At 36.3% G+C, this 15,500-nt stretch overlaps 1 pseudogene; it reads left to right on the forward strand.

The window, feature by feature from the left end:
- The window catches only part of LOC143385795 (broad substrate specificity ATP-binding cassette transporter ABCG2-like), a 37,834-nt pseudogene extending 27,599 nt beyond the window's left edge, over positions 1–10,235 (forward strand).
- Positions 10,236–15,500: the final 5,265 nt, after the last annotated feature.

Consider the following 15,500-nt stretch of genomic DNA (forward strand, 5'->3'; position numbering starts at 1 on the left):
AATTATGGCATTTGCTAGTAAATGGCATAAATGCTAAGCCAAATAACTCAAACTCAAAGAAGCAAAGACCAGATATTTTCTCTGATTTGCAGATACTAATTCACAATAAGGGAGTAGGTGCTTAGGAAGAATAGAGGTATTTTGGATTAGACAGAGGGGAGTAAAGAAAGGGAAAGGGTACTGGGCTATAAAGGATAATAGAATGAATTGGGCATTAGCCCTATTTACATATCTGATTACATGCCTGGTACAACTCTACATCGTGTACAACCAGAAGAATGAGAAGGTATACTCCATGTATTTGAAGTGTCAAAATGCATTCTACTGTCATGTAAAACTAAATAGAAGGAATAAAAATAATCAGAGGTCAGACCAAGTTAAGATGCTTGTTTCATAGGAAGTTGAGGTAAGATGTCACGTGTGCTGTGCTGGTCACATTCTCTTGATAATGCTGCTCTGAAGATTTGTTGTCTATTTGCAATTATGGCAGCTTGGGAGGTGTCCATTTGAATCTCTGAATTTAGTAGGTTGCAAAGCAATGTGCTGACCTGCCGACTGGCATTCCAGCATTCTCTAGGTGAATTCAGAGAGCACAGCGCTCCCAGAAATTTAATATCTTTTTTGGGAGCTACATTTAGATTTTTGAAGAAGTACTGATAAGCAACAGAGCATACTGATAGCTTCCTGGGGCTTGAAGACTTATGAGAGAAAAAGAATAATGTAAAATGTTCTGAAAAGTCCAAAAATGATTTGGAATAAGTTGTTTTTTTTTTTTTTTTTTTTGCCTGGGACACAGATAGTTGTCAAAATGTTGTGTGATTGAATAAAGAAGAGGAAAGGATAAATTAGTGAGGGCAGAAAAGAGCAGAAAGATGAGGAAAAAGTTGTTTGGTCTGTCTTCCCTACCCTCATATCCAATGTCCTCTGCATGTGAGTCTTCTTTACTTTCAAAGACTACCAGCTTGAGTTCTTTGGGTGTCTTATTTTGTAGGTTTTCCCTGTAAATTCTACAATAATCCTGCAGAATTGTTCCTGGATATCACCGATGGTGTAATAAAAAGGGATTCAGAAAATTATGAAGGTATGTAAACCTCTCAGATTAACATAATTCTTCCCAATTAATTTGGCTGAGTTGTAGCAACGTGGTTACTTATTAAAACATGGCTTTGTGAATTTACATGTTATTGTAATGAACAAATAGATTTTGTTGAAAGTGAGTACTGTGTGTATTTTTATTTAATTTATGATTGAATATCTGAATTATTTTTTATACTCAAGCTTTAATTCTAAAGCTTGAGTACAAAAGCTTTTTGTGGGAGTTGTTACACAAATAAGAGGTCTCAGAAAAACTTGTGAAATCAGTAGTAATCTGTTGACACTGAGTTAGTAATGTATGGCCTATTATCCACTTTTATTCTGAAGCTTACAAGACTGAAATACATTCAACGACAGATGATTCAGAGATAAAAGAATTATCTATTCAGTTTTCCAAGTCCACTTTCTACAATGACACAAAAACTGAATTGGAAGAACGCTCAAAGGATGAGAAGAAAATATGCTTAGTCAAGAAGGACATTCCCTATGTCACTTCCTTTAGCCATCAGCTCATTGACCTCATCAGGCGTTCATTCCAAAATTTTATGGGTAATCCCCAGTATTGGGCAACTTTGGTAAGTGACATGTTTTCCCAATTATGCTATGAAATACCAATGGGGGAGCAATTTGTTTCTAATATGGACTTATGCAGGATTCTTTTATCTTCTACTCACCCTTCCATTTATTTGTCATTCCCACTCAGAATTTGGAAACAGCCAATCAATTTAGTGTATTGTCTTGGATATGAATTGTCCCCCAAAGGCTCATGGTTGAAGGCTGATCTCTATGGAGCAATGTTGATATGTGGGGCTCTTTGGAAGTGGCTATATCATTTGACATCATCAAAAGATTAATCTATTGATGTATTTACAATTTGATGACATTATTGGGAGATGATGTAACTGCACCACTCAGGGCCTAGTGGGAGGAAGTAAGTCAATGTTGCATGCCTTGGAAGGATGTATCTTGTCCCTGATCCCTTCCTTGCTCTGTTTCCTGGCTGCCATGAGATGAACAGCTTTCCTCCTCCATATCCACATGCTATGATGTTCTGCCTCACCTTATTCCCCCCAAAAAAATCTCAGCCATCAGACTATGAACTGAAATATGACTCTGTGAGCCAACATAAAGCTTATCTCTTGTTTTGGTTTGTTTTCATGTTGCTATGACCCACATACCTGACAAGAACAACTTAGAGGAAGAAACATTTATTTGGGGCTCATGGTTTCAGAAGCTTCAATTCATAGAGAAGTGACTACATTGCTCTTGTCCCACAGTGAGACAGTGCATCATGGAGGAAGGACCCAATACAAAAAGCTGCCCAGTTCATAGTGGGGTTCAGAAGCAGAAAAAAACAGAGAAGAGACCACAGGAAGAACAATGCTTTCAGGTCACCCCTGCTTTGCCCCCAGTGACTCATCTCCTCTAGCCACACCCCACCTACCTACAGCTAAAACCCAGTCAGTCCATTCCAGCTGGTATTGACTAATTAGGTTCTAGCTCTCACAATTTAATCATTTAATCTCTGAATATTTCTGCATTATCATAGGAGCTTTTGTGGATACTTCATATCCAAATCATAACATCGTCTTTCTTAGTTCTCTTAATTGTATTGTCACAGTGGTAAAAAACAATGAAGTTCCTATGCATATAAACAATTTAAGTGGCTTTCTGGACTGTATAACTCAAAAATGTTGGCAATATATCAAATTCTAATGGATAATGTTAGTCAAAATTTTATTTTTAAACAGTGTTTGGACAAGAAAATATCAACAATTGTGTCATTTTCTAGTAGCTGTCCATTATCATTTATTGATTCATTCCAAAGATACATTCCAATATCATGTGTTTCATTTGAAGACTCTACTACAGTAGTTAATAAATGGGTTAAAAATAAAAATTCTGCATGTGTGCATCTTATTTCCTTATGAAGGAAGCAAAATGATAGCTGAATAAAGAAAATACAGAGCATGTGAGATGGTAGAATGAACTATGCATAAGATTTAGGGAGTAAAAAGGTGAATGAAAGAGAGAGAGGGCTAGAGGTGGGGAGAAGACAATTGATTTCCCATTGAAATCAGGTGTTGAAGCAACCTAGTGTCTTTTTTTTTCTTCCTGAAGGTAGTTTGTTCTGTCCACTGTCTGAGAGAAGAGACTGTAGGAAGAATGCTCTTCCTTATAATTGACCCTCCTCATTGACTGATTCTAATATTGTCAAAGCAATACATAACTCAAGAATGTGCACTTTATGCACAGAAAGTAACCATACTTGAACAGATATTCACATTGGTTTTTAACTCTCTTAAATATGATGCAATGATGTTCTATTCTCCTTTTGATCAACTCTTTGGTAGTTGTCATCATCCTCAAATTTTGTATTTTGTTTTATTTTGTTTTGTTTGCAATACTGGGGATTGAACCCAGAACTTCACACACACTAGGCCATTGGGCTACACCTTCAGCCCATTTTTTAGTTAGTGTTAACCCCTATTTCACACAAAACACTGGTTCTCTTAGTTCATTTGTCCAATATTTGTAGGGAATTCAATTCAGCTGGTTATTTTGGTTTATTATTTTTATGATCAATCATTGTATTTCTGTGGAGTATTAAGATATGACATATTGCAGGCTCTAATGAACTGAATTCTCAGCATGAGTGGCACAGTTTTCATATTTAAGTTGCTTTCCATGTGTACATGAGAATCTGCATCCCCATTACAGTGATGATGTTTATTGCTTCAGATTTCTTTAGTTCATGTGATTTGGCATTTCTCTCAAGCACTTTAGTGTACTGTTGTCCAAGGACAATAAATTATTCTTAGATAATAGATTTGAAAGAACGTTAGTTCAATTAGATGCATTAACTTTGGTAGCCCATTGTTCAACAGGAAGATGCTATAATAATTTGATTCTTCAGAATGATTTGTTCATTAGACTTTTCTTACTTGTCTCTAAAACTGATGTTTAAGTGTCTTATCCAAGAAACATACAGTAGTTCTGGGAAAGACGTTATTAGAACACAGGAGTTTTTACATCAGAGTATGCGTGTTTTGAGCCTAGGCTCCCTTAAGAGTCAAACAGCAGGCCCAGAGCCTCCAGGTAGCACATTCAGCCTACTTGTCTCATCATTGAACTCGGTTCTCCAAAAGCAATTCCAGCAATGTTCAGGGAAGCAGTAGTCTCTACAGGAAGGGAAGAACCTTGTAGATCCCCGAGCTCAGTGGGACAACTCTTGTTCAGGATTTTAAATGTTGAAATGTTAGCTCAGGAGCAGACAAACCCTTTTAGGTAAAGGTTCAGAAGATAAATATTTTAGGCTTTCAGAGCCACACATGGTGTTTTTCTCACAAGGTCAACTCTGCACTTCATTACAAAAGCAGCCACAGCTAATGTGTGAGCAAATGAACATGTCAGCATTCCACTAAAACTTTATTCAGGGACACTGAATTTTGAATTTCATATTGGAAGAAATATTATTCTTGACCTTTTACCCTCCAGGTATTGAAAAAATTGGTAAAGTATTCTTAGCTTGTGGGCTTAACCAAATTAGTGACTGGTTTTGGTCTGTGAGCCATAGTTTTCTGATCTTGGTGTAAGTTGGTTGTTTTTTTTTGTTTGTTTGTTTGTTTGCTTATTTTTAAGGTACTGTGAATTTAACCCAGGAGGCTTTCTGCTGAGACACATCCCTAGACCTTTTATATTTTATTTTGAGCCTGGGTCTTGCTAACTTGGAAGGGCCTTGCTAAATTGCTGAGGCTGGCTTTGAACTTGCAATCCTCCTGCCTCAGCCTTCCAAGTTGCTGGGATTACAGGCATGTGCCACTGTGTCTGGCTCTGACATAGGGTTCTAATTTTGTATAATTTTAATTTTTCTAAGTTTTTGTAAATGGAGTTATTAAAAGTTTTAATGACTTCCTGCTGATAATCCTTTACTTATTGCCTTATTGCATTTTATTTATTTATTGCCATGATTTGACTTGACATTCAACCAGATGATATGTTAGAAGATATAGCAATGAATGGATTACTTGAAAAGTGAGGTGTTTTGTTCATTCATATATACTTGCACAACATTATCACTAATCTCTCTAAGCTTCATTGTTTCTAATTGCATATTAAACATTTGACTATGCTTTTAATAATTAATTTGTTATAGTACAAACTACAAACATCCCTTAGAACACACCATGAGAAATGTTATTTGAATACATCTGAACAAGAGCAGAATAATGTAGTTGGATAATTTCTTTCTTTTACCTGTTTTGAACAGAGACCAGAAGACAGATGCACAAATCTCATAGATAGTGTCATTTACTCTGTTTTGAAATGTTCAGTTTGCTCAATGGCTGGCTTTCTTTTACTTCATGCAAGAATAAACAACACATGTGAACCTTGTAGAGCCATTAGCATTGATTTTAGAATCTTGATTAGTTGAAAGAAAGAGCAGTTTCTGAGGGTTTTGGAAATATGACAGTGGAATGGATTCCTGAACCTACCCCCAATATTTGTCTTATTAGCAAAGAATTTTAGGGTTATATCATATGTGAAACATTTCAATGATCTTCTCTCCAGAATCTCATTCTTACAAATTCTTCTTTACAGATCATGGTTCTTTGGCTGCCATTTTGCCAACTGTCCATTACAAATTAGTTCATGGCTTGACATTGTTATAATATTGAGATTAAAAAAAAAAAAAACTTTTACATTTCCAAGATTACTGGAAGGGTGTTTTGTTTTCTTTACTTTCCCATCTTCTGTACTATTATAGTTAACCCATGTATAAGAAAAAATCCTCACATATATTCTAAAATAGCCCTTGGCCTTATGCCCACTGAAGCATCCTTAAGATATTTTTATTCTAAGAGCAAATGTAATAATATTGGTCCATTTTCTCTGGGAGACATTAACACAGACTGAATAGATGAAGATGGGAAATAAAGGCAAAGAATTGGTGGGTCAGGTGTGCCATGTTAACTGTAGGTCTCAATGGTTGGTATTGAAAAATGAGCCATGTCAGAGGAGATCATCACTGAAGCACTTAGATGCTCCCAGGTGGCAATGTGCTTTGGTGACTGTGACAATGCACTTTTCCTGTTCAGGTGGGAATTCAGAACAGTTTGAATATGTGCACATCACTACTTACTTATCATTCAAAATTCCATTGATAAAATTTTTGAGTGGCATTAAAATTTTACTTATCTCTTCATTTTGCAGTGATTGGGATCAAATCTTGAGTCTGGCAAATGCTAGGCAAGCATTCTGTAGCTTAGCTATATACCCATCCCTGAAATTTCATTTATTTCTAACAATTATAGTGAAGTCATCCAGTTTTAATTTGGACTCCTTGAAATACTAAACTGTGCACATTCACTGGCATGAAAGATGAGAATTCAATTGAAGTCAAAATTCTTGTATTGTTCCCAAAACATCTTCCTCAAATGACTTTCTCATGCTGTTAACCTATGTGACATTTGTGGACAGTGCCTGGTGGACACTGGGAAGAATCTTAGCTTGTCTGGTCATCTGCTCCCTTGTCCTGTCAGTACTCAGAAAACAGAATCTTTACATTTTCAATTTAACTTATAAAGTGTCTAATAACAATCACTGTTTGATAATTCCTCAGTGACTATGGTCAATCTCTTTAACATGTATATTTCAGTGGAGAGATTTGATTAGGTTATAAATCCTTACTTGAAATTGAAACTCTTTCCTCTCATTTTTCACTTTTCTTTCTTTTTGAATAGATAATTTCCTCATTTGTTGAGGGACTGGTTATAGGTGTCATGTTCATTTTGCTGAGGGATGCCTGTTCTGAAATCCAAAATAGGTAAGTAAATTTGGATCTCATTTTGTGAAAATGCCATCACTTTGTTTAAGCCCATGAACATCCATTAAGATTTCAAATTTATGACAATACAGGGTAAAAATTGCTGTTTTATTATGGGGTAAGATTAGTTAGTGCATTGAAACTGAATGGAAGAGTTAATTTTCAGTTTCAAAATTTATATATGTGTGTGATGGTAAATTACACACATTACATGCACATTCTAACCATTTTAGAGTGCACAGTTAGTGGCATCAAATACATGCATGTTGTCACTGGTCAACACCATCCAACTCCCAACCATTTCTTTATCTTCTCAAGTGGAATCTAGAGTAACTACCCACACCCATCATTGCCACATCTGCAACTTTCTTGTTCTGAGTGTGCCCATTATAGGAATCTCACCAATGTGAAGTCATGCAATACTTGTCTTCTCATTACTGCCTTATTTTTCTGAGCATAAAGTCCTCAAGTTTCTTCTAAATTGTTGCACATGTTCTAATTTCATTCCCTTTTAAGGCAAAATTGTATATATGTTTAAACTAGATTTTATTTATCCATTCATCCATTGCTGAAAATCTGGCTTGCTTACACCTTTTGGCTATTGGAATGATGTTGCTATAGGTATACAAACATCTGCATGAATCCTTCTTTCAACTGTGTCTTTGGGCAGATACCCAGCAGTAGAATTGCTGGATCAGTTGGTACTTTTAAAAATTTTTTGAAGACCTGCCAAAATCTTTTCTACTGCAGTTTTCATTCTTACCAACAGCACACAGAGTTCCAATTTTTTCACATTCTCACCAAAACTTTACTATTTTTTTTTCTTTTTAAAAGACAGAGATCCACAGATTCCTTGGAGAAATGTTTGGTTTAAGTCCTTTGCTAAATTTAAAATTGTTTTGTTTGGTTTTGGGTGTTTTGTTGTTGATAATGATGAAGTTTTTTTTATGTTTAGGGGTTATTCATCCCTTTCAGATATATTGTTTAGATATATTTCATCCCATTCTGTGGGTTTCTTTTCACTCAATTTATAAGGCCTTTATGCAAGGATGTTTTTAATTTTAAAATCGTCCAGTTGATATGTTTTCTTTGGTGGTAATGAGGCAGTTTCCTTAGTTTTGGTATTTTTTGTGGGAGTGTAGGATATGTGGATGGGAATGAGTTGTTCCTGATTCTCCTATGCAAAGCACTCTAGTCAGTGTTATGATCCTTTCTAGTTTCAGTCATAATGTGCCCTTAACTTATCCCATGAAGACATTTTCAACAGCTGCCTCAATTTCTAAATAGATTCTCAATATCCCAGACCTCATGATTCTCATAATTCATGTATGGAGAACCACCCCTCACTAGGCACTGGGCTCCCTGCTTCACAATTATGGCTATGTTGCCTCCAAAGGTCCAAGGGATAGAGGAGTGGATGGTCTCATCTCCATTTTACTGTTGAGAACAGGTGAGCATGGTCTTTATCTGAGGAGCTAATTCAAATAATGAGGACATGGTGTTTTGTTGTTGGTTTTTGTTTGTTTGTTTGTTTTTATACTGGGGACATAACCCAGGGACTCCTAAACAATGAGTCACATTCCTAGCCCCTGCCCATGTTTTAATTATTTTTTTTATTATGAAACAGAGTCTCAGTTGCTTAGGGCCTCATTAAATTCCTGAGTCTGGTTTCAAACTTGTGATCCTCCTTTCTCAGTCTCTAGAGTCATTGGGATTTTGGCATGGGCCACTACACCTGGTGAGAAGAATTTGAGAAAAAGAAAGATATTAATTTACTGTTTTGCTATTATATGAGAAAAATACTAGACTAATATTTCCAGAGCTATTGTCTTCTGTACAGGTCAAACAAAGGGCTTTTAAAGAAAAGTTCTGGGACAGACTCATTATGTGCCCCTTAAAAAGTATGCATAATGTACACATGGTGTTTGAGGTAGCTTTTGGTCAGAACTGTTGGTACCAGTTCCCAGGTCTTAACATCTTAATGACACAGATTTTCTTATTATTAATAAGCTGAAGAGCATAATAACCATGCCTGAGACAAGAAGAATGTTATTCTTGATTCCACATAGATAGGGAAGGCAAGAAGGAAAAGAGTAAGGAAAAGAAAAAATCATTTTTAAATAAGCCCCCTGGTTTTGAATAGCCAGATGCCTACTGAATGCCTAAAGTGAACCCCAGATATAGGCTATTTTTTTAAAAAAAAATTATTCTAATTTGTTATATGACAGCAGAATACATTACAATTCATATTACACATATAGGACACAATTATTCATATCTCTTCTTGTATAAAAAGTATACTCACTCCATTGGTGTGTTAATACATGTACTTTGAATAATTATATGCATCTCATTCTACCATCATTTCTAACCTCATGCCCCCTCCTTTACCCTTCCAACCCTTTGTCCTGTCTAGTCTTCATCTATTTCTCCCTTTCTCCCCCTCCCTACCCCACTATGAATCAGCCTCCTTATATCAGAAAAAAAAATTCAGCATTTTGTTTTGGGGGATTGGTAACTTCACTTAGCAATATACTCTCCAACTCCATGTCTATACCTGCAAATGCCATGATTTTATTCTTTTTTATTTTGGACTATGTGAAAATGACCTTTATGTGTGCTTCAACTACCTCTCCTTTAATGATTAGATGATTAGTGATTGATTGTTTTGACTAGAAAATGATGTCTCAGTGACTTACATGAGAAACCTTCATTTTGTTTCAATTGTACAGTCTGGAAGTCTGGGGTCAGAGCCCCCTTCCAGCAGGTTAGACTGCTGTGAGGGTCCCTCCCTGACTGTAGAGGGCTGCTTCCCTCTGCATTTTTCATAGTACAGAGTGTCTGGGGCTCCTTCCTCTTAAAAGGGCAGCAATCACACCACAGGGACTCCAATCTCATGACCTCATCTAAACCTTATACTCCCATAAGGACATACTTCTCAGTACTGTGGTACTGGGGGTTATTTCTTTAACATAAATAAAAACAAAAAATAGTGAATACAAGTCAGTGCACAGCAATCCACACAGAAATTTCAATATGTGCTATCATGTGGAGTAACTAGGGCATCACTGAGGACACACAGGGAGAGACCTGATGAGGTGATGCTTTCCTGTCTGTTTAAACCAGAAGAGTTCTATTCTGGAAGGAGTTCTGTGGGAAGAAACCAAACTAACAGTGTGATTTGACTGAGCTTCTTTTATTCCCATTCTCTCCTGACAGAGCACTGATGCTCTTCTACCAAATAGCCTGCCAGTGTGGCTTCAGCAAATGGACGGTGCAGCACTTTGTGCTCCAGAAGAAGCGTTTTGTGTGAGTTGGCCTCTATTCAGGGAAGGGGCACTGTTGGCTGGTGGGCAAACTGTTTCCATCCTGGGCCAGGGATTTGAAATGGGTATTACTGGAAAATTTCTTTCCTTTTCATTACTATTCCATTCCTTATTATTAAAATTGAAGTTTAAATTGTATTTACTTATCATGAACAACACAAGCTTTTGAAATATATACAAGGATTACCAATATTAACTGAGAAAATCAGTCTTAAATGGAGTGGAAAATCAAGAACATGTGAGGGCTGCTACCCAGGAAAAAGAAACGTCAAGAATGAGGTGTGGTCGACTAATCCCAATTCTTCAGAGAAAGTGAGGAGTAAAGTAATATGTCATAAGGACCCTCTCAATAAAAATTCAGGAAATTTGGTAGACATTTAGGTGTTGCATTAAGCAGCAAATTTTAGATGACTTATGAAGTTGACAAAGTATTTAGCCAAGCACAGCCCTGAGTGGGTCACAGAGTGGAGAGAGCCAGAGGGCAGCCTTACAGGAAAGAGCAGGATGGTTTTATTCCTTGTATTGTTCAAAGATGGAAGAGACTTACCCATGCCCACATTCCCAGGACAGGAATCACCAGAAAGCAAAGGAATGAAGATATGGATTAAACAGTTTGGAATTTTTAAAAAGAGGTGTTTGGAAGAGCAAAGATTAAGATTTGATATCTGAAAAGGATGTATTGTTGGAAAGCATGATCACTAAAGAAGGAAATCATTTTCATGTTTTAACATTGAAAGGAGTTTGGGGGATCTTCAACTACATTGGAGGCTTGGAGGGTAACAACATCACCTTCACATTCCGAAGTGAGGAAAAGATAGTCCCTTGTACCACTGAGATTAGTCCTTTCTTCCAGCAGAGTCAGCCTCAGAGGGAAAGCAGAGTCATTGAGGAGAGTGAGGAGATGCAGACTCTGCATTCCTGGAAGGGTTATATGGGGCCAAAGTGGGCAGCAGCAGGAGAGGTACTGATGCCCCAGGGGGGCTGCACCTGATGGAGGAAGGGCCTGGGAAATCAGCCCAGGGCTTGTGGGCAGCTGCAGGGTTAGACCTAGTAGCACCAAGAGTCTGCACAGCAGCCTCTCCTCTGGGCTCTGCCTTTGTAAACTAACCTGGCGTGTTGGTATATATTTATATTCTATAGACATGAGTCCACCAGTGGGTATTACAGAGTGTCTTCTTATTTCTTTGGAAGTCTTTTGTCTGAATTACTACTCACGATGTTCTTGACAAGTTTTGTATTTATTTGTACACTATACTTCATGGTCGGTAAGTAACAAGACAAAGAGGATGTGTATTTACTCTTGGATATGTGGAGAAGTTAACTTTGCTTTGCAAACATGCTTTGGGTTCCCAAAACTGTAAAACATGCTATAAGGGAGAAAGCACATCTCTACTGTATATTCTCTTAAACAGCTAGTTATATGCACATGCTTTTCTAGACTTTTTCTAAATGAACTTTAAAAATTACTTATAAAACTATAAATTATCTCTTGCCACTATTGAAATAATACAGATGCTGTGTGTCTTACAAAAACATAGACTGACTTTTTAAAACTATTTGAAACTGTGCTAGAGGAGCTGGAATATTTATTGTCTTTTTCTACTGTTTTTCTCTCTCTACATGAATCTCAACATAGATATGAAATATAGATAGGCAGTAATATCTATAGTATGTGTAGATACACATAGAGAGGGACAAAAGCCTTCATACACATATATTCTCTCCCTGTTCACTTTTCAAATGAGAGGAAGATGGTAACTTGGGGGTTTATGGATCTAATGAAATTACTTGTTTGATGAAGTAGACAATATCATTTGTGCATTATGCTCTGGCTTCACCCCAGACTTATTGAATTATCATTTTTATATGTTTTACAGATAAATACCCACCCCTCCACACACACACACACACACACACACACACACACACACACACACACATTCACACATACCAGAAATTTCTTTGACAACAAAGTATAGAATTTGAAGAAATGATGGAGTTTACAACCTTCTGTTTTACAAATAATACATTTGGCATAAGAATTAGGCATGGGATCTAGAGCCCTAGATTCTTCATCAGTGTTCTTGTAGCTGTTCCCAAATCCTCAGATCATGTGACACAGAATATTAATTCATGATAATTATAAAGTAGTTTAAGAAACTTAACAGCCCTATTCTGAACCATTGAACCCTAAGCAATTTGTCTATAAGAAATTAAATCTGAAAATACATCCTCTCAATTTTGTGATGGAAGCAATGAAATTGATGACCTATGGTGTTGGAATAGTGGGTGACTTTTTTGTCCTGCTAGTACTGTTTTCTCAATGTTATACTGATATTGGCACAATAAATATTCCCTAATACACTGGGAGCTACATTGGACTAATCCCTTCTTTTTTTAAGGATCCAAGCCAGGAGTAGAGATTTTCTTCATCATGTTCTTAACTCTCTTGGCGGTGGCTTTTTCATCCATTTCCATGACCCTGACCATAGTAGCAGGACACACTGACAGAGGTACAGTAATCCGTATCATGGACTTCTATTTTACATTTATGATGGTGAGTGTTTACTGTGCTTCTCTGGGATGTATTTTTCCCTTGTTTCTTCTGCACTTCCTGTCATGTAAACCCAGATTTGAGGATTTGGTGGGTGGGACTCATACTTTCAGGAGGCCACAGACTGAAATATCCTTTACATTATAGAAGAAAACACTTTCCTCCTTACTCTTATCTAGTCTCTTTTGCTGGTTTCTAATGTACTTACTTAACTTAGGCACCATGTTCTTACTAATGATCTTTTAATAGAGACTTTTTGGTGACATATTATGAAACCTTGATAAATTAGAACTTCAAAAAACAGAAAAATTAGCTGATTCCCTCACAAACACATAGCTCTCTGCCTGCCTTTCATGCTGGTGTTAGAGAACTTCAGGCTGTTTAAGCACCAAAGGTGGTTTGGTTGGATTCACTACTCCCCAAGGTGAAAGTGAAGCTCCATGAGAAGTGTAACAATGGTCTAGTTCCCATGCTCTTGCATGTTAAAAATGTTTTAAAATTATTGGAAATTCTAAAGTCCATATAAGAGATTCTCAGGATCCATTGTTCTGGTTCCTGAGAATCTCTTATATCAATATATTTTTCTTTCATCTTTTTTAAATAAAAATATAGATTACTAAGTCTTAATCATTTATGCTCTCAAAATTAGCACAAACATAAATGAATCAACAGATAAACAGATTAACTGTCCACATTCCATCTACTACAACATCCCCTATAGAGACATGCTCAAATTACAGTAGGAGGAGATGTCTTCCAATGACACTTATGAAGCACATACTCTCTATTAAAAACTGCTTATTATTAAGTTATAATTATTAATAATATTAGGGTTCATTTTGGCATAACCATTCAAGCATGGCTTAGCACATACTCTTGCCAAAGTTTCGTTCTCTGTTTCTGAATTTGGCAACTACCAATGAATATTATTGAGAAGTGATAAGTCTTATTTATATTTTATCTACTGTAAAGGAAATGTACTTCAATTAAAAAAAGATGTTTTGTTTGATTTATTGATACTTTGATTTTTTATTTAAAAGTCTCCATGTAGAATTTTAAAAGGCAGTCATAAAATCACATTTTATTCAGAGAGGCCATATTATTTATCAGGCACTTGTTAAGTTATGTCTTATGTTTGCAGGCATACCAGCACTCTCATTGGTGTGCATATCTCCGCACACCTCACCCAGTTAGGACAAGAGTGAGGTGTGCAGGGATATGAAAGCCTTTCCTCTCATTCATCTCCAACATTCCTTCCTGAGCCAGCATTGTTATACTGCTTTTTCTAGCATTAAATAGAGGGATTTACCATATTTTCTGGTGCACTACACTGCATTATTTAGTTTATCAGTTCTAGCCTTTGAAAAACCTGAAGCCTGCAATTCTGAAGCACAATTTAATATTAACATCATGAATATAAAATGCAAAGACTGTAAATAACAATACTTATTAATGTATGGGAGTAGAGAGGGGTTTGTGATGCTCAGGAATATTCTTGCATATGTTCCTAGATTTTCATGATTATTAGGGGCAACACATGTTAGGGATATAATTAGAATAGTGAGCACAGTAAGGTGCATAAATACTTGCATTCTGCATTCTAAGATGCAATCAACACCAAACAGAAAACTCATAAAACAAGAATTGTGTGTGTACAAAATATGTACAATTTTTCTATTTTTATTCATTATTCCATAAACTACTTAGTATATATGGTTATACATACATGGTAAAAACTACACACATAGCATTTCTATTCTATTACACAATATGATAAATGTGGAGGTGATCTAAAATATAAATGATACATATATTTAAAGTATAAACAATTTACTTGGGATTACATGCAAGCATTATGCTATTTAAAAATAAAGGGACTTGAGCATCTATAGGTTTGCGTACGTGTATGCGTGGATTCTGAACCTGGGCTCTCTAGATACCAAGAGACAAGTATACTTCTTAATCTTCCATTATATATAGTTGCAGAGGAAGTTGAGGACAATGAATTGATCATTAAGGGTCTTCCAAAAAAGTGAAATATACAACATAGTTTATAGTGTATTTTCCTTAACTTAAAACAGTAAACAGCCTTAGCCATGGAGAGGTTTGAACATGCAAAGGAAGGTTAATGTGTAGAATAAGTGCAAAAATTTCAAGAGTTGTTTCTAGCAGAAATGTTTAGAAGATTGTAGAGTTCTTGGAAAGCATCTTCTTACAATTCTTCTTGAAATCCTTGGACTGTTCTAATTCATACCTTTTCTTTGTGTAGATTCTTTTGGGTCTGTCATTGTATTTTGGAACCAGGACACCTCAATTCTCATGGGTTCACTTCTTCAGCATTCCTTATTATGGCTTTATGGTAAGCTGTCCTTTTCTGCCCTTATGAGTGTGTCTCCAAGATGGGAACAGAGAAAATAAAACCTACACATTTTATTTTCCCTGGTATGACTTAGGACCATCTTCCACCTAAGTATTTCCTTTCAGGAGAAATGGATGGGGAATCTCTAATAGCCTTCATTATCACAAGGTCAGGAAGTCATCTAGGGTCTTTCTTCTGTCATCCTGTTGTTTGAGGGTGAGAAAGGGTGGGGAGAATAAATCTCATAGTAAAGCAGAAAGATTGATGCAAAACATTGTTTCTATTCAATAAGGAAATGAAAAGATGGGAGATTGGAATACATAGATCATGTTGAAAGGG

The sequence above is a fragment of the Callospermophilus lateralis genome (assembly GCF_048772815.1).
Source record: "Callospermophilus lateralis isolate mCalLat2 chromosome 8 unlocalized genomic scaffold, mCalLat2.hap1 SUPER_8_unloc_1, whole genome shotgun sequence".
Classification (NCBI taxonomy): domain Eukaryota; kingdom Metazoa; phylum Chordata; class Mammalia; order Rodentia; family Sciuridae; genus Callospermophilus; species Callospermophilus lateralis.